This window comes from Callithrix jacchus, chromosome 11 (assembly GCF_049354715.1).
Source record: "Callithrix jacchus isolate 240 chromosome 11, calJac240_pri, whole genome shotgun sequence".
Classification (NCBI taxonomy): Eukaryota; Metazoa; Chordata; class Mammalia; order Primates; family Cebidae; genus Callithrix; species Callithrix jacchus.
Window position 1 is genome coordinate 16,997,873 of NC_133512.1, and position 26,474 is coordinate 17,024,346.

The window sequence follows — 26,474 nt, forward strand, 5'->3', positions numbered from 1 at the left end:
AGCGTGTCCTGGCATTATGACTCAGAGTCTGGATGACGATTGCTGGGGCTCTAATCCCAGCTGCACCATTTACTACGTAATCGTGGACGAATATTTCAACTCCTTGCCTCAGTTTCCTCTCCTGCAAAGTGGAGATGACAGTATAAACTCGATATGGTGAGGGTTTCACAAAATGACACCTACAAAACACAGCAGACTCTGACACGTAGTAAATACTTAATAAATGTTCTATAAATATATGCTACGCAGTGCCCAGCACAGAGAGAATGTCAGAAAGTATTTGATGAATAAAGCAATCAATCAATTGATCATACAAAGAAAAAGCTAGGAAGTAAGAAGAGGAAGAAAAGTTAATGAATCATAAAGTATCCACATACTTGATGGAGAGGCCCTATGAAATATAAATGAGCTAGGATTCTCTAATGCCAACGAGAAGCAGGCATTTGAGAAAATTCATTCTCTCTTCTAAATTGTATTTATAATTCTGTGTCCATTTACTCAAAATGGTTTCAAATTATGTAAGAATCAGAAGTCTCAGAACCTGGATACACCCTGCCTGACACCTTCTGTTAAAAACTGACATCTTTGGAACTTGTTCAGTGCCTCTGTATTTTATAAGCACAAAACAAGGAGCTTCCCGTTTCCCCATTCTTTGGAATGGCATTGAGTCTCATTTACTGTTGGTGTTTGGGTGACAGTTGCAAAGGAATGAAATATTTGATGAGCTAGAAGCATGTCCTGAAGGACGTGAAGGATGCCGCTGTGCAAGTGAAGTCAGAATGCCGTGCGGGCACCAGGCATCGTCAAGGAGCTGGAGTTTGTTGGTTTATGTGACTGCAAACGTTCTCAAACAAAATCTTAATCAGATTGGACTTCCATTCATGGTTACATTGGAAAGTCACATCTCACGTCGCTTCCCCGCTCGACACATAGGGACAATAAGTGAAATTTAAAACAAACAAGCAAATATCACCAAAGATTGCTGGACAAAACAGATCTGCATACTCATACTGCCACTTTCATTACAAACCCACAACAATTATCCATAAAATGGAAGAAGAGAAAATTGCCCATTTTTAATCTAAAGTTCAAATTTACTTGTGTGTGCTATATTTTACCTGTTAAATGTAGTAACTCATCAAGCAGTTCTTATTTAATAAGAAAGTGTTGATGGGTAGTAGTGAGAGGGGGATATTCAGGATCGTAAATAAAAAATACGATTTTGAGGACGTTAAACTGGAGGAAGAGCCGGGTGTGGTGGCTCATGGCTGTCATGCAGCATTTTGGGAAGCTGAGGAGGGCGGTTCATGAGATCAAGACATCAAGACCATCATGGACAACATGATGAAACCCTGTCCCTACTAAAAATGCAGAAATTAGCTGGATGTGCCTGTATGCCCAGCAACTCGGGAGACTGAGGTAGGAGAATCGCTTGAAGCTGGGAGGTGGAGGTTGCAGTGAGCAGAGATAGCTCCGCTGCACTCCAGCCTGGCAACAGAGCAAGACTACATCTAAAAAACAACAACAACAAAAAAAAAGAAAGCAGGAGGAAGACACATAAATAAACAAAAAATATGGGGAGAAAAAACACAAAGTAGTGGTGGTGCCTGAAGGTTTTTTTCCATTTTTGTACTTCAAAATTGTGGGGAGCACAATTAGTGTAGAACAAATTGAACACAAGATTCATTGGGAGCAAACTGCATTTTCCAAATAATATGCTAAGAATAGTCCAGTAAGGAAATAAGCCATGCACAGGAAATAAACTATAATTAGAAGGAAGTCACCACCCACAGCCTAGAGGCTAGCACATTGATGGCAGGTACAGGCAGGAATTTTAAAGTTCTCTGCCCCACAAACAATGAATAAAGGAAAAACTGAGTCATGGATGAAAGGGTTAACTCAAGATTGCTATTCTCAAGGTGTTTAACTTGAGATTAACTCAAGGTGTTTCTATGACTAATGATCTATTTTTTCTTCCACTGACTCTGGTTATTTATGTTGGTGAACATTCTAGTATGCGTGTGTGCTTTGTCTTCTATCAGCATGGCTTGCTAGAAACAACTTGAATTGAAACAGCCAAGGACTCATTCTCCTGGAGCCTGTGCCTACCAGTCTGGGGTTACAACACCTCAGGCCACCAGTGCCTTCCATGCCCTGCAGCCCTTTAGTTGCCCGAAGCAGAGAAGAAAGAGAGCCTTACCATTTCCATTTTACCCCTAAGTACATATAAAATAATGCTAATAACATAACATAATATGACATAATAATCCTTTTAAACTCCAATGACTGTACCTAGTAGTCTCTTCACTACAACTTATAGGCAGTGACTGGTAAGCCAAACTCACACAGCTCGTTTGAAATGCTCACTCATGTTATAACTCTGCATATTCAAGGTTTAAAGAAAATATTTACCAGGGTCACCCACAGTTACCTCCCTGTCAAAGAAAAAATGTGCTTATCACTGTCCCTCAATAGTTTTATTTCCGAGCAACTAGTTAACAGTCTTACAGTATCTACATGTTCTAGATTTACCTTGAAGGCATATTTGATCTATTTCCTATTATTTTCCCCTTGATATAGGTAACTTCATTTTAGGAAAAAGATTCCATCTTACATTTCAAAAGGCATCATATCAACAAGGACCAGGTGTTAGCCTAATCCATAGAGACTGCACCAAAACACTAAAGAACATAATGGGACATCAGCCCTCACCAGAGGACTCAGTGGCCATAAAAACAGGAAGACTTCACCAACTGATGATGGCTGACTTGATAGACCCCCATCTGGCTGTCACTCTTGATCAGCATCTGTCAGTCGAGGGTTCTGCCCAAATCAAAACTCTTCCTTGGAAGCCATTGACTTCCATTCAGATCAAGCCATGATATACTCCTTGTCCACGTCATTCTTCTTGGACTAGTTCATTAATCCTTTTTCCTATTTTATTTTCTCTTTACTTTAAATGTTACTTTGTTTGATGTGAAATGCTTAATCTATAACATTTACATATTGATTAAGTATACAACTATATATGGTTTGCAACATTGACTGATTTGTGGAGTGGCTTGAGACTATGTGCCCACAGCTCTGACTACTGAGTGAACTGATGGTACTCAGGAAAATTGCTTCCTTGGAAACTCCATGTAGCTTATGGCTTTTATGATTGAGAAAGCATCAATGAAAGTCTGACCTCATGGAAAGACACAAACATACATGGACCTGGTTATGTCTGATGTGCTGCTCAAAACACATGAAACGACCTTAATTTCAGTTTGAAACATTTTGAAAATTGAAGCTGTCTGACTGAATTCCCTTCACTGCTATCTCGCTCTCATCACCTCATCCTCGATTACTACCATAAACCTCGTCACTGGTTTATCTCTCTTTGATTTTCTCCCCTTTACTTATTATTTTATTAATTCATCCTATTGATCCTTGATCCATACATTTGCATATTAATGCATCCACGTAATATGTAATGTGTCTACTATGTATCAGGTACTCACAGTTTTAGCAAATTAGGAATTGAATATAACTTTTGGTAGAAGGAGCACACAATTCAGCCCACTATGGATAGTTATACCTGTTATCAACTCATTGCCCTATGCATGTCTTCTTGACATTTATGGGTCATCTGCATGTTTGCTTTTTTCTTCCGGAATCTTTAATAATCATAATCATACTTAGTCCTTGTGCAAAATATTATTAATCTCCCCAGTTACATGGCAGACACTGAGGTCAGCAATAGTTTTATTAAAGTATGTCATCATATATACAAATGTAAAATGAGATTAAATCCAAATTTCCTCATTTTAATTCTATCACATAAGAAAGTTTTCTATCTACTCTGTTAACAATCTATTTCAAAAGATTCCGGAAGAAAAAAGCAAACATGCAGACGACCCATAAATGTCCAGAAGACATGCATAGGGCAATGAGTTGATAACAGGTATAACTATCCATAGTGGGCTGAATTGTGTGCCCCGTCTACCAAAAGTTATATTCAGTTCCTAATTTGCTAAAACTGTGAATGAGATCTTATTTGGAAATGGGGTCTCTGCAAATGTAATTACATTAAGGATCTCAAAGCCATGCTGGTTTTGAGTTAGACTTTAAATCTTTGGTATCCTTGTAGAAGGCAGAAGGAAATTTGAGACCAAGAGAAACAGAGGAAGAGGCCATGTGAACATGGAGGCAAAGGCTGGAGGACAACTATGAACTGAAAACCACCAAGGATTGTAGAAGTCACCAGAGGCTGGGAAAGAGGCACTGCATGGCTTCTGCCACAGAGCCTCCGCATGGAACCAATGCTGACCAAACCTTGATTTCAAATATCTGGCCTTAAAAACCGAATGAATAAATTCCTGTTAAGTCACTTTGTTCGTAGCTATTACTCGTGACAGCCCTAGAACACTAACATGCTATCTAATAGAAAATGTGTAGTTTCCTGTCCCAGAGCAATATGTCGGATACATAATTTGTGTGATATTTGAACTCAAGAGAAGACGCCACCTTGGGAAGGAGCAGACAGCCATTCTCTCTCTCCCTTCCTGTTTTTCTGTCTCTGGTCATATGATAGTGCACTCTGGCACCCTGCTGTCTGTGCTAGAGGGTGTGAGGCTGGACATTCCTGTTCGGGTGACTGTACACCTTTTAAAAGGTGGCCCTTTTAAAAGTCCCCTTATTCCTGTAGGTTGCTTTATTGAGTGTTGAAGTTTCTGATAAAGACAAAGTTGTTTTCTTACGAGAGTGTTATTTAAATTTTTAAAAATTTATTTATAAGATAGTGAACAAAATAAGGTCTTTATTCCTGAGGAATTCTAAATAGGAGGATGTAGAATACAGTCACTCTGGAGAAAAATGGGCTAGCTGACTGACATGCCAAGATAAGCATATATGCACACACGGTTACACTGTCAGTGAGACTTCCTCCTCCTCAGGTACAGCTAATGGAGAAAGAAACAGCTGCTCACTGTAAGCACTTCGTGGAGCAAAGTGGAGAGCTGAAACCAGCATGCCCACTTTAATCTCTCTAAAGATGTCAATTATAATTGGGGCAGAGCAAGAGAAAAGGTAATGAGATGCCAGGTGGATCTGACCAATGAAGTTGTCTCACCAGGGAAGAAAGAAGAATATCCTGCTGTAAAGTCACAAGTCTACATTTGAGAGGGAAAAGCCATGGAAGAGCTTAGTGACCTTTCCCAAGATAGCTTTAGCGTACTTATGATAATTAAAGTATGCTAAAGTGCTGTGTGAATGAATGACCCACTTAAAAATAGTCAGTCATTCTTCCCTCAATGTCCTAATAGTTTTTTGTCTATATTGTATGATAGAGTTTTGCAAACGGTACCATATATATTGGTTTCCGTGTCTGACCTCTCCACTGACTATGAGAACAAGAACACTTACGTATTTTATTGATCTCTATATTTTTAAACACATGGCATGATTTTGCGGCTCTTTCCTTCATTTAAACCTTAGCTCTCTCACTGAAGTATTAGCTCTATGCAACTTGCTCCACATCATCTGGAACATTCAGAGCAGTAATCAATAAGGCTGATTGACATCTTGTTTTCTGCTTGCTTCTTCACTTTTATATGGGCTTTCTGCTTAGATTTCGATTCGTGTTTTCCTTGTATTTTGCAGCTCAGTGATATGAAAGTGGAAGCAGAGTCTTGGAAATTAAAGACACATATGAGCATAAATGCTTGGAACCTTTAAATCATAAAGTACACTTGAAACCTTTCATCTAAATTATAAAATAGGTGCATAAGAGAACATGAACACAAAGTGTAGTTTATGAGAGAAATAATTAAATGATATATAAGGAAAATATACACAATGGGATCATGGGTGGGTATGAAAATGTTAAAAATGCCCAAACAGGGGTATATTAATTCAGTAAAAACCACTGGCTCCCAGGGTATTCAAAAACAGTATAAGTAGGAGAAATGGCAAGTTGATATTTAGAAGGGCCGGCCACTCTTATGTGGTGATTTATATATCCTAGTTTGATTGATTTGATCTTTTCATTTATTCACTCATTCATTTACTTATTCAAGAAATACTTTATGGAACACTTATTATGTGTCAGAAATCAGAATTATCTGCATATGGGGGGTGACTTGGCATGCAAGTTTATAAATTTTGTGCCTTAGGCAGTTGTTAAAAACGTCTATGTCCTCCCTAGTTTGCCTGTTCTGCGGTATGATTTCTCTCCAGTTGCAAAGAGCTGATGACTTAGACGGCCTCAAACCCCGCAATTCCTATTGGCTCACTGGAAGGGCTGGTTATTCTCATTGAATTGTAAAAACATTTTCGTCTGATTCTTCTATTAAAATATCTATTTTTATTAAAAAATAGAATAACTTTGCTTTCATAAAAGGTGTTCATAATTTGTTTAAAGCTTGGTAATATATGTTATTTTTAAATAAACTAATGTAAAATTTCTAAATTTGAGCAAGATACAGTATAATCACAGCACTTTGGGTGGCTAAAGAGGACGAATCACTAGAAGACAGGAATTCAAGACCAGCCTGGCCAATATGGTAAAATCCTATCTCTACTAAAAATACAAATGTTAGCCGGGTGTGGAGGCACATGCCTGTAATCCCAGCTACTCAGGAGGCTGAGACAAGAGAATCACTTGAGCCTGGGAGGTGGAGACTGTGGTGAGCCAAGATCATGGCACTGCACTCCAGACTTAGTGACAGAGCAAGACTCTGTCTCAAATAAATAAATAAAATTCCTAAATTTGCATTGTATTAAATTTGTCATGTGAAATATGGCCTGAGTGATAGTATCATCATTTTATGAAGCTTAACATAAATTAAATGTAAACATATTCCAAAGTAATATTTTTTCATGAAATATATTTTATATTTTTAACTACAGACCTCAGATACATGAATAAAATATTTTAAGTAATTTTTTTGTACTTCTATATTTCATGCTCCCACTGTTTTGACTCCCTATCAAATTATTCAGAATTTTTATTTCTAAAGATCACAGATAATTTCCTAATAGTAATAAAGACTTAAAAATATATGTAGACGTTTCAAAATGTTAAAACATAGCTTTATAAGTTGACAAAATGTGGGCTTTCAGGACAAATTTTCTTCATAGAGTCATTCTGAATCTGATTGAAGAACATTTTAAAACTAAAATATTTCCATCAACAGAAGTGGATAAAGAAAATGTGGTACATATACACAATGGAGCACTAATCAGTCATAAAAAAAATAACATAAGATCCTATCATTTGAAACAACATGGATAGAACTGAAGGTTGTTATGTTAAGTGAAATAAGCCAGGCACAGAAAGACAAACTTCGTATGTTCTCACTTATTTGGGGTTGAAAATTTTTAAACGATTGAACTCATGCAGATAGAGAGTAGAAGCATGGTTACCAGAGGCTGGAAAAGGCATTGGTTGTGGGGATGTGGAGATGGATAAGGGGTACAAAAACGTAGTTAGAAAAAATAAGATCTAGTATTTGAAGTACAACAGAGCGATTACAGTCAACAGTAATTTATTGTACATTTAAAAATAACTAGGCCGCACGCGGTGGCTCAAGCCTGTAATCCCAGCACTTTGGGAGGCCGAGGCGGGTGGATCACGATGTCAAGAGATCGAGACCATCCTGGTCAACATGGTGAAACCCTGTCTCTACTAAAAATACAAAAAATTAGCTGGGCATGGTGGCACATGCCTGTAATCCCAGCTACTCGGGAGGCTGAGGCAGGAGAATTGCCTGATCCCAGGAGGCGGAGGTTGCAGTGAGCCGAAATTGCGCCATTGCACTCCAGCCTGGGTAACAAGAGCGAAACTCCGTCTCAAAAAATAATAATAATAATAACTAAAAGAGTATAATTGGATTGTTTGTAACACAGAGAAAGGGTAAATACTTGAGGTGATAGATACTCCATTTACCCTGGTGTTATAATTACGTATTATATTCCTGAATCAAAATATCTCATGTACTCCATAAATATATACCCCTACTATGTACCCACGAAAGTAAAAAAGACCTTATTTTATGGTAGGAGAAAATAAATGTTATAAAGGGAAAAGAGGCCTTATCATGGAGAACTGAGTTAAATATGAAATATACCATTAATAAGTTATAAGAATTCGAGTGGACATTTTCCCCCTGTAGCCTGGGTTTTTCTTCTGTTATGGTGTCTATATGCCCAGTTTTGTAGGACTTCCCTTGTACATGCTTCTGTTTTGGGTTCCATCATTTTTATAATTTTTCTTGGTTTGTTTTTTTTTTCTAGTTTTTATAAAGTTGTTTTGAAGTATCACTGAAATAGAAGTATATAGATAGAAGTGAACTGCCTTATGGATTTTCACAATGTGAACACAACTATGTAAAAGTTCCCCAGATAAAGAGAGAGAATATCAGCGCTTCAGAAGTTACAACCTCCTCTTTAAATGGCCCCTATCTTGACTTATAAACATATACATGCTTCACCTCTTTGAATTTTATGTAAATGTCTTTGGATTCTTTCTCTTAATATTTTGTTGTTGTTGTTGAGGTTTGTTCATTTCGTTGGGGGTTGAAGTTGTGCATTGATAATAACCGCAGTATAATATTCATTTTATGAATCTATAACAACTAATTCAATCAGTTTATTTATTGGTATTCGAGTGTTTCCTTCTTGCCTATGTTATAGATTTCTTCCATGAACAATCTTGTCTATGTTTTTATGTGGAATTTTATATACTTGGTCTTCAAAATACCTTTTTATTGTTTCTAAAGTTCGGTTCAAATTTCTGGGTCATTTGTATTTTTTCTGATAACAAATAATGGTGAAGCTACAGTCATTTGTCAAGTCTCTATACTGTTCTTTTGTTTATTTTTATTGCATTTATACATACATGCAAATATTTTTATGTTAGGACTTGTACCTTAGTTATCTTAATATTTTCCTTTGATAAATAAATTTCTCATTTAAATATATAACACATTACTAATTTTTTTCATAGCTACTGGCTTTATAAATTCTATTTATGGAATTTTTGCCAAGTCAGCAGCATGCGGATAGTTATTCTTTTAGGTTTTCTAAAAGTTTTATGTTTAAATCTGCAATCCATCTGGAATTGGTGACTCTTGTGTGTTTGGTATAGGACAGGGGTCATGATTCATTTTCTTTCCTTATGGTATTTAATCAACCTAGCAGAGTTAATTGAAGAGAACACTGCTTTCACGTTCCACCACAGTATTACCTTTGTTCTAAAACTAATATTTCTATATTGATAAATGTTTTCCAGAACTCTTTATTGAGAAACCATTGACCTAATTGTCTTTCTTTGTGCCAGTGTCACACTTTCTTATACCATAGCTTTTTAAACTATGTGATGTCACCTCTCACCATTGGGATGGCAATTATCCCAAAACAGAAAATAACAAGTGTTGGTGGGGATGTAGAGAAATTGGAACCCTTGTGCATTGTTTGTTGAAAAATGGTGCAGCCACTACAAAAAACTATATGGAGGTTCTCCTAAAAATTAAAAATAGACCTATCATATAATCTACCAATACCACTTCTGGATATATATGCAAAATAATTCAAAGTAAGGTGTTTGCACGCCACATTTTTTATTGATCTGTATGACACTTCAATAATAAAGTGGAACATTTATTTATAAATTTATATATTTTTATTTACAAACCTAATATAGGTATAGGACAAGGGTCATGTTCTATACCTTTATTGAGGCCATGGACATGACCTGAAAGCACTCTGCTTTTTAGAAGTATTTGCACACTCGTGTTGATACTAGCACTATTCACAATACCCAAGAGGTCGACACAACACAAATATCCTTTGATGGATGGATGGATAAACAAAATGTGGTGTATACGTACAAAAGAACAATATTCTGCCTTAATAAGGAAGGACATTTGGTTATATGCTAAAACATGGCTGAAGCTTAAGGACATTGTGCTCAGTGAAATAATCCAGTCCAGTCACAAATGGCATACAATACAATATGATTCCATTATATAAATTATCTAAAGCAGTTAAATTTAGAAAAACAGAAAATAGAATGGTAGTTGCCAGGGGTTGGGGAAAGGGAAAAAAGTGAGTTGTTATTTAATGGGTATAGAGTTTCAGGTGTGCGAGATGAAAAACTTCGAAAGATCTGTTTCATAACAATGTGAGTATGAATAACACTAGGGAACTGCACGCTAAAATTATTAAGATGGCAAATTTTGTGTTGTTTGTGTGGCTTTTATCACAATACAGTTTTAGTATATGTGATATGGTAAGTTTCTGTGTCTTCAAAATTTTCTTGGCTATTCTGAACCCTGTGAATGCCCATGCATTTTTAAATTAGCTTATAAATTCCTGTAGAAAATGTTTGCTGGGTTTTTGGGTAGGCTCAACTACATTAATTCTATAGATGAACATAAAGAAATCTTTTTATCTACAATTTTAAGTTTTCTAATTATTAAAGATGTAATTTGTCTCCATTTATTTGTTACTTACATAATCTCTGTGTTATATAGTTTTCAAGACAGAAGTCCCATATATATTTAATAACATTTATTTCTAATATTTGATGTTTTCCAATATGACTGTGATGTTTTGTTATTTGTATTTGTCGCTAATGCATGGAAGGTGCGTAATGTTCATATCATGTCCAGCCATTTTTTTAAATTCATTGATAAACCTGAGTTTACCCATTGCTTACTTTGAATTTTATATGTACTCAATTATGTTATCTGAAATATGATGAGTTTTTTCCCTGGTGTTTAAATTTCTTATTTCATTCTTTTTTTAATTATTTTGGCTAGAATTCAAGTATAATGTTGAATGTAGATGTTGATGGCAGTCATGCTTTTCTGTAACTGATTTCAATAATTATATTCTCTTTACTCTTTTGGTTTTTGTGCTCTATTCTGGACATTTTTGATTGATCTGTATTCCATTTCAGTAATAAATTATTTTGAGTTGTCTAGTAGACTGATAAACTAGTTAGCTGAGTTCTTTTTTATTTTTAAAACTGTGTTTGTTTATATATTTAATGTATATGATAAATTTCTCCATTTTAATTATTTTATTCATCTTTCCACTATTTGTAATCAGAGCTTTTTAAAATCATTTTCTCTTCACTACAATACTTGAATCATCTGTGAATTTGTTTGTAGTCATATTTTATTCTTAGATTTTAGCATATCATCCTATATCTTGGAATGCCCAATAATTTTAAATTTAATGACAAATATTTATGAAAATTGTGCTCATATATCCATGTTTTTAGATAAAAACATTATATAAGATTATTCATAGCAGCAATCTATAATAGGAAAAATCAGATTCATTGTAGTGCTATCAAACAGAGGATAAATCAATGATTCATATATTGTAATGCTATACAGAAATGAGAACAAACTATTATTACATGTTGCCTCACAGTTAAATCTTATAAAAACAATAGTTAACCCCCTCAAAAAAGGAAACTGTAAATAAAAGAGCACTTACTGTGCAATTTGATTCAGGTAATTGTGTAAAAATAGACAAATCACATTGAGGGTTTCAGAAGTTAACATAATGGCCACTTTTATGTGGATGAAGTTCCTGAGTACGGCTTCTGAGGGACTGAAAATGTCTAATTCTTAACTGTAGGCTGATTGATCATACATGCATACTCATTTTACGAAAAATCACTGAGTTGGATGCTTGTGGTTTGTAAATTTTTCTGCATGTATATTAAACTTTGATAAAATTTAAGGAAAAAATACTACACTGGGATATTTCTTTCATGTCAAATTGGTTAACATCAGATGCTGACAACATAATCTGGTGATAAGCACAATTAACAACTGGCATACAAAATGTTAATTGTGTAGAAGAGAATTTGGTGCTATCCAGCAAAATTTCACCTGAATTCACAATTTAATTGAGGAACCCCACTTCTAAGTATGTACACCAAAGGCAAAGTGGCAAATATATTGCAGAATGTATGCACAAGTTTCTCATATGAAGCGCTATATGCAGGAACAAAAGACGGTAAATGAGCTGAATACCCACCAATGGGGAGCTAGGTGAATAAATAATTAATCCATGCCGTGGAGTGTCAGCAGCTCTAAGAATGGAATAAAGGAAATCTCTATGCACTGTTGAAAATGGGTGTCCAGGTTATAATATTTTTCTTTTTTTTTTTTTGAGACAGAGTCTCATTCTATTGCCCAGGCTGGAGTGTAGTGATGAAAAGTCTGTTCACTGCAGCCTCTAACTCCTGGGCTCAATCAGTCCTCCCACTTCAGCTTCTGGAGTAGTTGGAACTACAGGTGGATGTCACCAGCCCAGCTAATTTTTGTATTTTTTGCACAGACAGGTTTTCGCCATGTGGTCCAGGCTGGTCTCAAACTCCTGAGCTCAAGGAATCCGCCCACCTCAGCCTCCCAGAGTGCTGGGATTACAGACATGAGCCACCACACCCTGCCTCAGGATACAATTTTTAAACTACAGAAAGTCAAGGTAAAGAATTGTGATGGACATGGTGTATTTTATGTAACAAAGAAGAAGAAGAAAACACAAATATGTGTCTGCCAATGCTTTAAAAAAGAAATTAAGGTCCAATCATAAACTAATGAAAAATTGTTCTCCACATGGAGAGGAAGGGAACAGCATGATAGCAGAGAGAATCTGGGTGAATGCAAGACTTTTCTGAAGATGCATTCTTTCACAGTTGTACTCTGGCCACATGTAAATGTTTCACATGAAATTTAACAGAATGAAATTAAACAAAATGAAAAAAGACTCGGAGTCATTCATGGATGAAACAATATGATTTCATGAAACTGCACTGAAATAGTCCAGAGATGAGTGGAGAACATAACAGGGCTGAAAGCTGTGGAAGCTGGGGGAGGGAAACATAGATATTCATCATATTATTCTTCCTTCTTTAAAGCATATTTTAAATTTTCCATACTGACAAATTTAAGGAAATAAAAGAGATAGAGAAGATATACAAAAATACTAACAGCGATTGTATGGATCTTGTATTAAAACCAATTTTTTTTTGTGGTAAAATATTTCCACTTTTTGCAAATTATAAGTTACTTTTGTAAACAAGAAATAAAAATAACAATAATGCAACAAAAATTAGAGCATATATTTAAGCTTCTCTTTTGATCCATTATAACTAAGCTTTATAAAATAATATATGAATTCATACTGATATATATGATAAATGCAGGATATCTCATTCATGAGAAAGAAATGAACTGAGTCTCTCAATGCTCGCATTTATCCTAAATGTCTCATTTCTCTATTCAACTTCAGTTAATTTTTCATTGCTTTTGTTTTGTTTTACATTATGAGTGATTTGTATTTGTTTGCACATTCAAATCATAGATGTATTTTAACTAAATTTGGATAGAACTTATAGTTGCACATTATTTGCAATAGCTCAGTAGTCATAAATATAATATTTTAAGATATAAATTTGAATTTTAAAAATCTATTTTAACTGTATATGTTTTATTCACTTTATTTGAAAATTCTGATGAAACGTAACCACATTACAACCCAAGAGACAAAAAGGCAAAACAACAGCAATTAGAATAGGGAGCAAGGCTCATTACAGAGGGAAGGAACTTAAAAGATTACCAGTGTGTTTTTGTAATGTCAAAGAGATGAATTACGGAAGTATCTTATCAAAATCATTTGACATCTGCTTAAGAGGATTTTTACTTCTGAATCTATAGTTATGCTGTGTTTAATTGAAAATTCATAAATAAAAAATTACAGGAAATTTTTTTAGACAGCTGTTAAAGGGTAAATAGATTAATGTTTCCAATCATTATTTAATTTTCCTTCAAATATGGAATTTATATAAGTTGTCCATTTGTTTATGGTGGAAAGCATGCACACTGGTTGTGCCCTAATCATTCTTTTGCATTTTGTTGAGTTTGTGTGTGTATTTTTGGGCTCAATTTTATACATGCTGTATTAACTAAAGGTTTAATTTTTTATTTGTTCCTAGGGTTCTGTCAGAATCTACTCTTAAAATACAATCCACGTGTAAAGAAGCTGATACAACAGCAATATCCAAGTAAAGTAACATGAGACAGCTGTCCTAGACTAGCTGATGAGATACTGATCAAAGGAGGGAAGGAGGGGGACGAGGGAGGGAAGGAGGGGGGCGAGGGAGGGAAGGAGGGGGGCGAGGGAGGGAAGGAGGGGGCGAGGGAGGGAAGGAGGGCGGCGAGGGAGGGAAGGGGGGGACAAGGGAGAGCTTGAAACTGAGTGACGTAAAGAGGCAACCATGGTGTCCAGACCATCCTTCCCATGGCCTTTAAATGTGCTTTGGCTCCCCGCAAAGACAGAGGCAGAGCGTATAAAAAAGCCCGACCTACATAAAATTTAGTAGAGCACAGTGGTTAGAAACATGGATTTTGTTACTCACCTCAGTTGGATCCCCAGTTGCATCTCTTAGATGGTAGAGTATATGATAGGTCTATTTTTAATTTTTAGGAGAACCCCCATATAGTTTTTTGTAGGTGTCCCTACATGAATTACTGAAACTTCAACTTTCCTTGGATAGTTACTTTATTGGTAATATGGGAATGATGATAAATGTTAGTGACCGCAAAGTAATTAAAAGATCAGATGAACATATATATATCAAAAAAGAGTTTCCTTTTTTTTTTTTGAGACGGAGTTGCACTCTTGTTACCCAGGCTGGAGAGCAATGGCGCGATCTCGGCTCAATGCAACCTCCGCCTCCTGGGTTCAGGCAATTCTTCTGCCTCAGCCTCCTGAGTAGCTGGGATTACAGGCACGTGCCACCATGCCCAGCTAATTTTTTGTATTTTTAGTAGAGACGGGGTTTCACCATGTTGACCAGGATGGTCTCAATCTGTTGACCTCGTGATCCACCCGCCTCGGCCTTCCAAAGTGCTGGGATTACAGGCATGAGCCACCGTGCCCGGTCAAAAAATTTCCTAAGTAGAACACTGAACATACAATATTTGAAAACTTTTTAAGCACTTCACTGTTTCATTATTACCGTGAGTATTGACTCCTCATCTCTGGAGTCAGACTCTCGCTTATTTAACCATCTAAGCCTCCGCTTCTTGTATTTTCTTCACTGGGTAGCTAAACTACAATTAGCTCTCTGTACCAGATTCAGATTCATTATTTTTTTTCCTATACCATTAAATATTATCTATGTGACATGTGCTATTATGTACTAGCTCTTCCTCGTTTGTCGGAATATTTTATTCATGCTTTTTTTAAAAAAATCAATTTTTAGCACTTTTTATATTCATCCTTCAACCTAAGCATTCTGAGGTTAGTTCGGAAAAGCTACCTCTGTTCGCACCGCTTGGTAAAGTTAATCAGCTGACCTGATCTCTCTTCTAGCTTCAAACATAATGTAAGCATCTAAGAAGCAAAAGGAAGAATATGAAACAATAATGTGCATTAACAGGGAGTTCCAAAGATGATTTCAAGAAAACTCACACAGGCCTAGGGAAGAAGAAAGGAATCCTGCCTCCTCTATTTTCATACCAGAAACTTTCTACGCCTTCTGAAATTCTTGTAGATTGAAAGATAATAGCAAAGCAATTGGAAAAAAATGTTAATAGAAGGCTTACAATTGGTAAAGACAAGCTGATATTGAATTTATGGAAGTTGTGACCTGAAGACCAGATTGACCCTTTTGTAATTAAAAGATTTATTTTCATACTAGGAAGCATGCAGACCAGTAGAACGCAGAGCATCAGGCAAACAGATGCAATGCCTTAGGCAATCAAACACGCTACATAGGGCCACGGTTGAGTAAATTTTAAGAGGCAAGGATTTCTTCCACGATCAACTAGAATAATAGACAAAATATATAAAATAACTGTGTTCAGCCATTGAATAAGAAGTGGTACAAGATTAGGATCACTGAAAGAAGGAAACCAACAATGTGAGCATCACGGTTATCTCAGTTCTACCTGGAGGCATTTCCCAGATGGTGGCACTGGGACAGGGAGCCTGAAGAGAACACAGCAAGGTTTCTGAGCTGAGGGGACACATAAGGGCTTAGAGATACCGAGGTAGCTGGGATTTGCAACAGACTTCAGAATTCTGCAAAAGGATCTCCTATAGTATTTCACATGTCTGTACTGGTCAGGATCCAAAAGTTCAGGTGAAAATAAAAGGTATCTGAGATAAAACAACTACAGGGAAGCTGTGAGTGGAAAAACAAAGTTTGTACAAAATGATGTTCAAGTTCCAAGTAGGCAGATAGGAGGAACCTTGTTAAGCACCTTGGTAATTCACAAGAGAATCCAGAAGGTTTATACCATAGGATTAAGGTCAATCTAGCCCTAGACGGAAGGCCACTCAGAGCCAATTATTTTTCTTTAAGCCTTGGGACTCTCGAGCTGATTTACAATAAACTTGAAAAAAAAAAACACTAAAGAATTTGAATGTTAGAATATGTAATATTTAATATACAATGAAAAATATTAGAAATGCAAAGAAGCAGGAGAATTTGGTACATAAACAGGAGAATTGCAACTTAACAGAAGTGGACACAAAAATGGAAGGCATGATGAGATTAGCAAAGAAGCACATTAAGCAGCTATTAAAATTAGGTTTGAAGATTTAAAAAGAAACATTAATGTACTTAGGAGACATTGAACACATAAAAAAGAGCCAAAAGTAAAATCTAGAGCTGAGAGATGCAATATGAAGAATAAAAATTTTATGGATCAATGAACATGAAGACAGAACAATATGAACTCACCAAAAAAGAAATACAGAGAAACAAAGAGGAGAGCAATGAATAAGCAGAGCCTATGTAAACTTCAGACAATACTAAGTATAATACGTATACATCAAATATGAGAGAGAAAAATGAAAGGAAGATTGGAACAGAAAAATGATTTAAAGAAATAATGGCCATATATTTTCCAAGTCTGATGATCCAGGAAACTCAGTGGACTTGGGCATCATAAACCAAAACCACAGTATATTATCATCAAGTTCCTGCAATTCAGAAAGAAAGAAAAATCATAAAATTAGCCATAAAGAAAAACATTATATACAGAAGAACAAAGATAATCATTAGCACCATATTTCTTGTCTAAGACAACACTAGCTAGAAAATAGTGGTGAAGAAAAATTAAATGCAAAAGCCATCTGTTAACCCAGGATTCAATATCCATTGAAGATATACTCTAAAAATAATGATGGGCCTTCCAAATTTACCCTGGAGTTGTAGAAAGTTGAAAGGAATGTCCACCCCATACTTATAATAAGAAAAATCTTGAAAAAACATGCAAATTAATGCAAATGTGTTAATTAATTTCTCATCAGAAACCATCTAAGCAAGAACAAAATGTAGTAAAGTCTTTAATGTGCTAGGGGGAAAATGCTGCACTATATCCAGAGAAAATAAACCTCAAAAGTAAGGCAGAAACGCCATATTAGGCAAAGTCTTAAAAAAATCTTTGCCATCAGAGGTACTCTACAAGAAATGTTAAATTAAGTTCTTTGGTTAGAAGGAATACAATATAGGTGAGAACCTCGGCCCTACAGAAAGAAAGGAACAATGTTGAGAATTAATGATGATAAAATAAAATGTTTCTAGCTTGTAATTACTTTCAAGGAACAGACTTTTTATCTCTTGGTCAAGAGACCTAAGTACATGAGGGTAAAGGATATAACTTCATTGTATATTATGTTGTGCTGTAGCAGGCCAGGTGAGACAGGTGATGTCTTTTCCACCTTTCTTTTATGTTGGAATCTAATAAGAATAATGAGGTGGAGGTGATAGCAGAGGAAAACCTATGTCACCCACACTTATGTCAAGCAAGGATCAATTTGGAGAGTGTGAACAAAATATGGGGTTGCTTACCCTGCTGTTTCATTCTTTTGTCTGTGCTGTTCTCATATCATTGTACTTCAGCTAGCATTTGGCACATAGTGCTGGACATTGCCATTGACCAGAACTCTTTGGAGGTATCAGTATTATTTAGAACATGATCTCTGAGTCTGGACCATTTGTCATAACTTGGAAAGCACTATACCATTAAGAGAATCCATTTTTCATATGCCTCACAAGATGCAGTATCATGGTTCCTTCATGACTCAAGTACCTTTAATCTGAAGGCATTTATCAATAAAGACTTTCAGCAAAGAGGCCTTAAATATCTCAGCAAATATTTTTTGTGGGATTTATGTAGTTAAGCTGCACCACTAGTCTTTACTGCACAGAGTATCTCTGAGAATGCCATGATGCTGGCCCGATTCTCTAGAGGGGAGAAATGAGTAGCCAGGGGGTTGCATGTTTTCAAGTCCATTAACAAGTCCCAGCTATCTCAGCTGTTGTGTCGGAAAGCCTTCATTGAGGATTGTAGAAAAAAGCATTGCACAATTACTTATGACAACTGCCTTGGGAAAGCTATTTTGATATACACAGTTACCTAGACCTTATGACTGTAATTCAAGAGAGAGCTTAAAACTGATACACTTTTAACTAACTCCCTTATTCCCTTTCCTTCAAAATTTATTGAGCATTTACTATGCACTCTTAAGTCTAGAGATATAAAGATAAATGAACCATAGTTTTCAGCCGTGGTTGAAGAAGAAAATGACAGAGGGGTGGCTTTGTTTTCACATCCTGTTTTTGTTGGTTTATTCCCTATAGTCAATGGGAAACTCTTGGTGGATTTTAATAATTGGCTTTCTATTTTTGTTTGTATGGAGGTAACAATTTTCCCAGAACAATTTATAAATCATTACTTGTTGCAAATATATGGAGGACTCAAGCAGAGAGCTACATGAAGTAGCAGGAAAATACTCTCAAGAATACTTCTTATAATAATATTCAGGTTAAACTTTTTGGCTCCAGCTAAATGAAAACTTTGCAACATCGCCATACAGGAAGTAGTGGTTAATATTCAATACAAAGGATGTTAAATTACTTCATTCAAATTACCTCATAGTCGTCTTCCCTTTTCTTTAAATCAATATTAGGAAGTTTATTTTCTTTAATCCTCTAGTGAAACTAAAAAATCAATAGTACCAGATAATCTAAACATAAAAAGAAATGTAAGCAAATGGAATCTATTCATCACTTTGGAGCTCCAGCTCTGAGCAAAGGAGTAGTGATACAGCCTTCTTGCCACTCTCCAAAATTCTTGACCTACTAAATGCATCCCATTAAAAATCATTATTGTTATTCTAGGTATACTAATTTGTGGTTATGTTTTTTAAAGCCTTCTATCGTTCGAAGATTCATAAGACACAGATAAGACGATACGATGTTTTACGAGGCTGATGGAGATGGAAAGTGGATAGGGTTAGTCGAGGAAACAAGATTGACTGTGATTTGATAACTGCTGATGCCAGGTGATGTGTAGGTAGAAATAGGGCCTCCCCCCAACACAATACTTACAGAAATAGAAAATCAGAGGGTGATCGGGAGTACTGAGAGATGCAATCATGAAGATTGCAGCTTTCAAATGATGGAAATTTAACTCCAGCTGAAACCAACTTTACCTCAATATTCAAGGTAGGGGCTGGTTTCAGCCATCGCTAGGTGTAAGATCTCAAATGATGTATTTGGGATTTTTTTTTTCTTTGCCCATCTCATGGAGCTATTTTCTTCTCCAATAACTGTATTCTTAAACAAGCTCCTTACATGTGACAGAAAATACAGCCACGAGCTGTTCTAGCTTTATAGTTATTTTGTTTGTTTTTTGAAATGGAGTCTCGCTCTGTCGCCCAGGCTGGAGTGCAGTAGCACGATCTCAGCTCACTGCAACCTCCACCTCTTGGGTTCGAGCGATTCTCCTGCCTGAGCTTCCTGAGTAGCTGGGATTACAGAAACATGTCATCATGCCAGGCTAATTTCTTGTATTTTAAGTAGAGATGAGATTTTACAGTGTTAGTCTCCATCTCCTGACCTCGTGATCCGCCTGCCTCGCCCCCCCACCAAAGTGCTGGGATTACAGGCGGGAGCCAGTTCGCCTAGCAGGCCTTACAGTTTTTTCACAAGTAGGAGTTTCACAATAATGAGAATAACCTCCTCCTTCCACATGCCCTTAGATGCTGGGCAATGTCTACATTAAACCCATGAAAGGGTGCTGACTGGTCCTGTCGTGGCCACTGTATTCAAGAAGAGAGGTGAAAGGTTTGGCCAATATAGTTCCTATTCATCCAGGTCAGGGGAGAAGAAGGCCCAAAGATTAGCAAGACAAACCCTTACACTAGCCTCCAAAACCCTCCTGCATGTGTCCACTATTAGCTCTGTGACTTCAACTCCAACTACTCTTCCCCTCACCCACTCAACCCCAGTCACACTGGTCTTCCTGCTCTTTCTCTACCCTCCAGGTATTTCCTTACCTTAAGACTTAGGATCTTGGCTGGAATGAGTTTCCACCAGATCCCTTTTGGTTAACTCTCTATCCTTATTCAAGTTTTTGATTGGAACATTCAAATGCTATATTCTACCCTCTTTTCTCTCAATCTCTTTTATCTTTTTCCAATCCTCATGCCTACAGCATTTATCACCTTCTAAAATACCATTTAATTCACTTTTATTTCGTATATGCTGATTCTTTGCCTACTCCCAGAAAAAAAGAAAAAGAACTTCATGAGAGCAGTAATTGTTTTGTAGCCCAAGCACCTATTTGCTGATCTCTGAACCCTTGAAGAATACTGTCTGATAGGTGTTCATTCAATATTTGCATATAAATAAACGAATGAGCTCATCTAACTAGAACTACTAGTGTTAACCATAATAAGCTCTCAAAAAAAGTGGATCTCCTCGCCAGGTGCGATGGCTCACGCCTGTAATCTCAGCACTTTGGGAGGCTGAGGCGGGCGGATCACCTGAGTTCGGGAGTTTGAGATCAGCCTGACCAACATGGAGAAATCCCCTTTCTCTTAAAAACACAAAAAAATTAGCCAGGCGTGGTGGCGCAGGCCTGTAATCCCAGCTACTCTGGAGGCTGAGACAGGAGAATCACATGGACCTGGGAGGCGGAGGTGGCGGTGAGCCGAGATCATGCCATTGCACTCCAACCTGGGCAACAAGAGCAAAACTCCTTACTCTCAAAACAAACAAGCAAACAAACAAAAAAGGTGGATCTCCTGCAGCAAAATGCTTGGGGCTAAAGACTGCTGGGCCTATCTCATCAATGGCTATAAAACTGCGGGTGGATTTCGTCTTTGCATGCTTGAAGGCTCCTTGGAGGACGAGATATCTAAGGATAGGTCAGAATTTTTAGGTAAAGATGGAAGTGTAATTGACAGAGGCTAGTGTGTGATGGTGTCACGAGAGAGCACATCCTGATCTTGGAGAAGTTTCTTGTGGTTTGCTGGCATTATGCACAGAGAGGAGTGACTGGAAATGAAGCTGGAAGTGGGGCAAGCACGTGCTATAGTAACAGGTTACAGTAACAACTTTGGACTTCAGCCTGTGGGCACTGGAAAGAGGTTGAAGGGTTTTATAAACGAAAGTGACATAATTGGGTTCATTTTAAAATGTTCTCTCTGGCTGTAGGATGAAAAATGGACCAGAAGAGACCAAGACAGGAAATGGGAAGATTCATTTGAAGAAATGAGTGGAGAAATGACTAGCTCAGATATTTCAAAAGGGCAATCCTCTGGGGCCTGCACAGGCCAAGAGCAGACCATCTCAAGTTCTTTGCAGCATATACTGTTTAGAGATTTTCCTTCTATAAATGAAAGATGACTCTATAAAAAAAAATAAAGCGGAGTTCTCAGTTTTAAGTGCAGTTTTAGAAAGTTTTAGTTATATCTCAACTGAGAAGTCCACATTTAGAGAACCCTTCAAGGCATAATTACAGGTAGGTATCAGGACTACGGGTATCTTAATTGAAGGGAAAATAAATTTTAGGAACGCCACAGTTAAGTAACACCTAAAGTCGAGCTAAGCCTGATTATATTTTATAATACATGACTAAAAAGCTCATTTTGGTCTTTTGAGAACATAGCAACAAAGAGGATAAAATTCTATTTTTTACATCAGTTTTCAACATTTCCTTCAGGATTATGAGCCAAAATATGTGTGTCAGAAATCCTTTGGAAATCTTTCATAGAATGTACAATAACATTCAATTTAACACAACACGCCAAGTCCTCTGTGTATTCGAGGTGTGAACTGCTGACTGCCAAAATATGATGTTCACACGGGATGATGTAAAAGACCTCTCTAGCAGAGCGAGGATCTCCTCACCAAAATCAAACCTACCACCTTAAAGTCATGTATTTTAAAATGAATTTCTTTACAATTTCATTTTTATTTTGCAAAAGACTAAGATATAACTTTGACATTAATGACTTTTTAAATTCTATTGATTTATATTAAAAGGTAGATGCACCCTACAGTTTTACTCTTCAAGGGTAGCAACATGTATGTAGAGTCTTAAGGGAGAAGATATTGCAAGGAGCTACAAGGAACAGAATAAAAGAGGAGGAAATCATCTAAATGTGACCTCTGAAAGCCCTTTTGGTATGTGATAAAATTTATTTAGACCACTCGACATAATTGTATGTAGCTAGATATTATTGTCAGTATAACACATCTGTTACAATTAATGCATCTATTATATTGATAATTACTAACTAAAGCCCATACTGTTTTCGAATTCGCTTGTTTTTTACCTAGTTTCCTCTTCTGATCTAGGAGTCCATTCAAGATATTACATTAGCTTTGGATGTTCGGTCTCCTGAGGCTCTTTTTGGCTGTGATGATTTCTTAGACTTTTTATCTTTTTGAGATAACTTTGGGAGTTTTGAGCTGTTGTGGTCAGGTATTATGTAGAACGCTTCTTCACTGGGATTCATCTGATGATTTTTTTATAATTACACTGGAGTTATAGGTTTGAGAGAGTGGGACCGCAGAATCAAAGTGGCATCCTTATCATATCACATCAAGGTACATGCTATCAACATGACTTTCCGCTTTGAAGTTGACCTTCATCACCTGAATGAGAGGTGTTGTCAGGTTTGTCGACTTTAAATTTACTCTTTTTCCATTCTTTCCAAACTGTATCTTTTAAGTCACTATGTGCAGCCCGCACTTGAACAGTCGAGGATTGTGCTCATAATTCATCAGTGGCGCTACAGGAATACAGAGGAAAGGAGCCAGAAGGTTTCTGTGTGATGTGTCTTGCCTCATCCTTTTGTTTATTACTATGTACCAAGACTTTTTTTACACATAGAAAGTTAATGTTGTATTAATAAATTCAGTATGTAGCTTCAAAATAAAATAAATTATTAAAGTATTTGGAACTGTGTCTACATAGGAGATTTGTCTACACTCCTGAATTCATTTGGTTATATTAGCATGAGCTCATAGCCATGCACTTTATACATTAGGTTATAATCCATACTACTTACTAGGGACCATATTGCTCAAGTTTTTCCAGCCTTGGTGAGGGGCAGTGCTTTCAGTTAGCTCTGGTCCCTTTGACATACTCTCATAATCGTGGGAGTTTTATTTGAACACTTCCTTAGCTTTGGAAACTACAAGATGCCCCAGACTCCTCTTGTCTATTTCCTGTCCCAGTCTTAGAATCAGTGATTTATCTAAGGAGCTCTAGTTCTCTTCACTGGGTAATAGTATTAGAAACCAACATCTGGGCACAAAGTGTGTTCGCTGCTGCTAGGATAGCCCAAGCTCTCTCAGCTGATGGCAGGAAAATATATTTGCGTACTAGCCCATGTATAAATACATGCCTATACCCACTTCTATTTATACACATCTGAATCTATATCAAACTAAATGTGAGTTCATACTGACATCACTAACCCTAATCCATTGCCACATAAGTCATCCCAGACTTCTCCCCTTGCTTATTTGTAAACTGTCTCTGACAGTGAGAAACCTGGCTCACATCATCAACCAAGAGCTTACTAAGTTTCACTTCATTCTAGTGTACATACATATAGCACTATCAGACTAAGTTGTTCGTTCTTGTGTACATATGTATAGAGCTATCAGTACTGTTAACTGATGCCCTGTGAATCCTCCACTGATTTCCAGAATTGCTAAGGTTATGACCCTTCCTCCACCCTTTCTGTTAAGTCTGTGCATACATTTGTAACACAGACTATTTTGTCACATTCTAAGTTCCATCCTAGATTCTGTCAATCTCTTATTTTTATAACACTTTTCTTTTTCTTTTTCTTTTGCTTTCTCTCTCTCTCTCTCTCTCTCTCTCTCTCTCTCTCTCTCTCTCTCTCTCTCTCTCTTTAACAATTTTGCTGTATCACCCAGGCTGAAGTGCAGTGGCACAATCACACTCACTACAGTCTTGAGCTCCTCAAGCAATCTCCCATCTCAGCCTTCTAAGTAGCTAGGGCATGCCACCATGCCTGACTAATTTTATTTTCTACATTTTTCAAAGGCAAGGTTTGACTGTGCTTCCCAGACTGGTCTCAAACTTTTGGGCTCAATACATTATTTTTAAAATTCACTTTAATGCATTAAGATTATTCCCTGTACTATAAAGTCTTGTGGGTTTTGACAAATGCATACCGTCATGTGTCCTCCATGATGGTATAATGCAACATAGTTTCAGAGCCTAAAACATCTTTTCCTTTACCTATTCAACCCTCCTCTGAACCAAACTGCTGTTAACCACTTATCTCTTTATTATATCTACAGTCTGACTTCTCTAGAATATCACATAGTTGGAATCACACAGAATCTGGGTCTTTAAAATTCATCTCTGTCAATTAGAGCATGCACTGAAGTTTCATCCATGCCTTTTGTACCTTAATTCTCATTTCATAATATTCCATTGTCTATATTCCGTAGTTTGTATATCCAGTCACCTATTAAAGGACATCTTAGTTGCTCCCAGTTTTTCCAATTATAAGTAAAGCTACTTTAAACCTTTCTGTGGACGTATTAATTCATTTGGGAAATACCTAGAAATATGATTTCTGGATTATAAGTCTATGTTTAACTCGGTAAGAAACTGCCAAACTGTTTTCTAAAGTGGCTGTAGCAGTCTGAATATCAGCACTAATGAATGAGAGTTTCTGTGGCTCCATATTCTTGTCAGCATTTGGTACTGTGAGTGATTGGGACTTTAGCTATTCTAATAACTGTGTAGCGGTATTCCCTAATGATATATAAATAAGCATTCTTGTATATACTAATTTGTGATCTATCTACTTAATTTGGTGAGTTGTCTAATCACATCTTTTGTCCATTTATTAAAATTGGGTTGTTTGCTTTCTTATTGTTGAAGATTAAAAGATCTCCATATATTTTTGACATGTCATTTATCAGATATGTGTTCAGAAAACATTTTAGCCCTACATAAAATTTGTATTTTTGTTCTTTTAACAGTGCCCTTCATGGAACGGAAGTTCTCAATTTTGTAAAATACAACTTACCAAATTTTCTTTCTTGGATCAAGCTTTTGGTGTTGCAGTTAAAAACACATAATGAAACTCAAGATTACCTAGATTTTCTGCAATTTTTTCTTCTAGAAGTTTTACAGTTTGGCATTTTACATTTAGATAACTTACTATAAAATGTCTATGACGAATTTTGAGTCAATTTTTGTGCAAGGTACAAACTCTGTCTCCAAATTTTTATTTTTTCACATTCGTGTCAGCATCATTTGTTGAAAAGAGTGTTGTTCTCAACTGAATTGCCTTTGCTTCATTGTCAATATGTTTATGGGTCTATTTCAGAATTCCCAGTTATTTTCCATTGATCTGTCTATTCTTTCTACATTACTATACCACAACTTTACTGTAGCTTTAAAATAATTATTGAAAACGGGCAGTATGCATTCTTCAACTTTGTTCTTTAATATTGTTTGGTTTCCCAAGTCTTTTGACTTTCCATATAAATTTTATATTCAGTGTGTAGATGTCTACAAAATAGCTTGTAAGAATTTTGGTTTTTTATTTTATTAGATCTCTAGTTCAAATTTGGAAAGACATGTTAGCAATACTGAGTATTTCATTCCATGAGCACAGAACATCTTTTATTTATTTAAATAGTCTTTTATTTCTTCAATCAGAGATTTGCAGTTTTCTACATAAGATCCTATACATAATTTGTTAAAGTTATATCTTTCATTTTTTGGTGCTATTGTAAAATGGCATTTTTAAAAATTTCAAATTGCAACTGTGCATTGCTCATATATAGAAAAGAAATTTACTTTTATATATTAACTTTATATTTCTATTGCTTCTTAGTTCCAAGAAGTTTTCTGTCTATTGTTTGGGATTTTCCACATAGACAACCATGCCATCTGCAAACAAAAACAGTTTTATTTCTTCCTTTCAAATGTGTATACTTTAAATTTCCTTGTGAAAGCATCTAGTCTTATACCAATAAGAATCATCTTAGCTGTATATTTTTGAAGATATTGATCTAGTTCAGGGAGTTGCTTCTGAATTTCTATTTTACTTAGAGTTTTTATTGTGAATGGATATTAGATTTTGTCAAATGATTA

The 26,474-nt window shown here is 36.3% G+C and overlaps 1 long non-coding RNA gene across 1 annotated transcript in view; it reads left to right on the forward strand.

Annotated features, from left to right (window-relative positions):
* The window catches only part of LOC118143849 (uncharacterized), a 93,179-nt gene extending 67,910 nt beyond the window's left edge, over window positions 1–25,269 (forward strand). Inside the window, exons 2-4 of the long non-coding RNA XR_004728341.3 lie at window positions 12,346–12,492; window positions 14,003–14,071; window positions 21,527–25,269. This is a non-coding gene — a long non-coding RNA (uncharacterized LOC118143849). The remainder of the gene's footprint in view (window positions 1–12,345; window positions 12,493–14,002; window positions 14,072–21,526) is intronic.
* The last annotated feature ends 1,205 nt before the right edge of the window (window positions 25,270–26,474 follow it).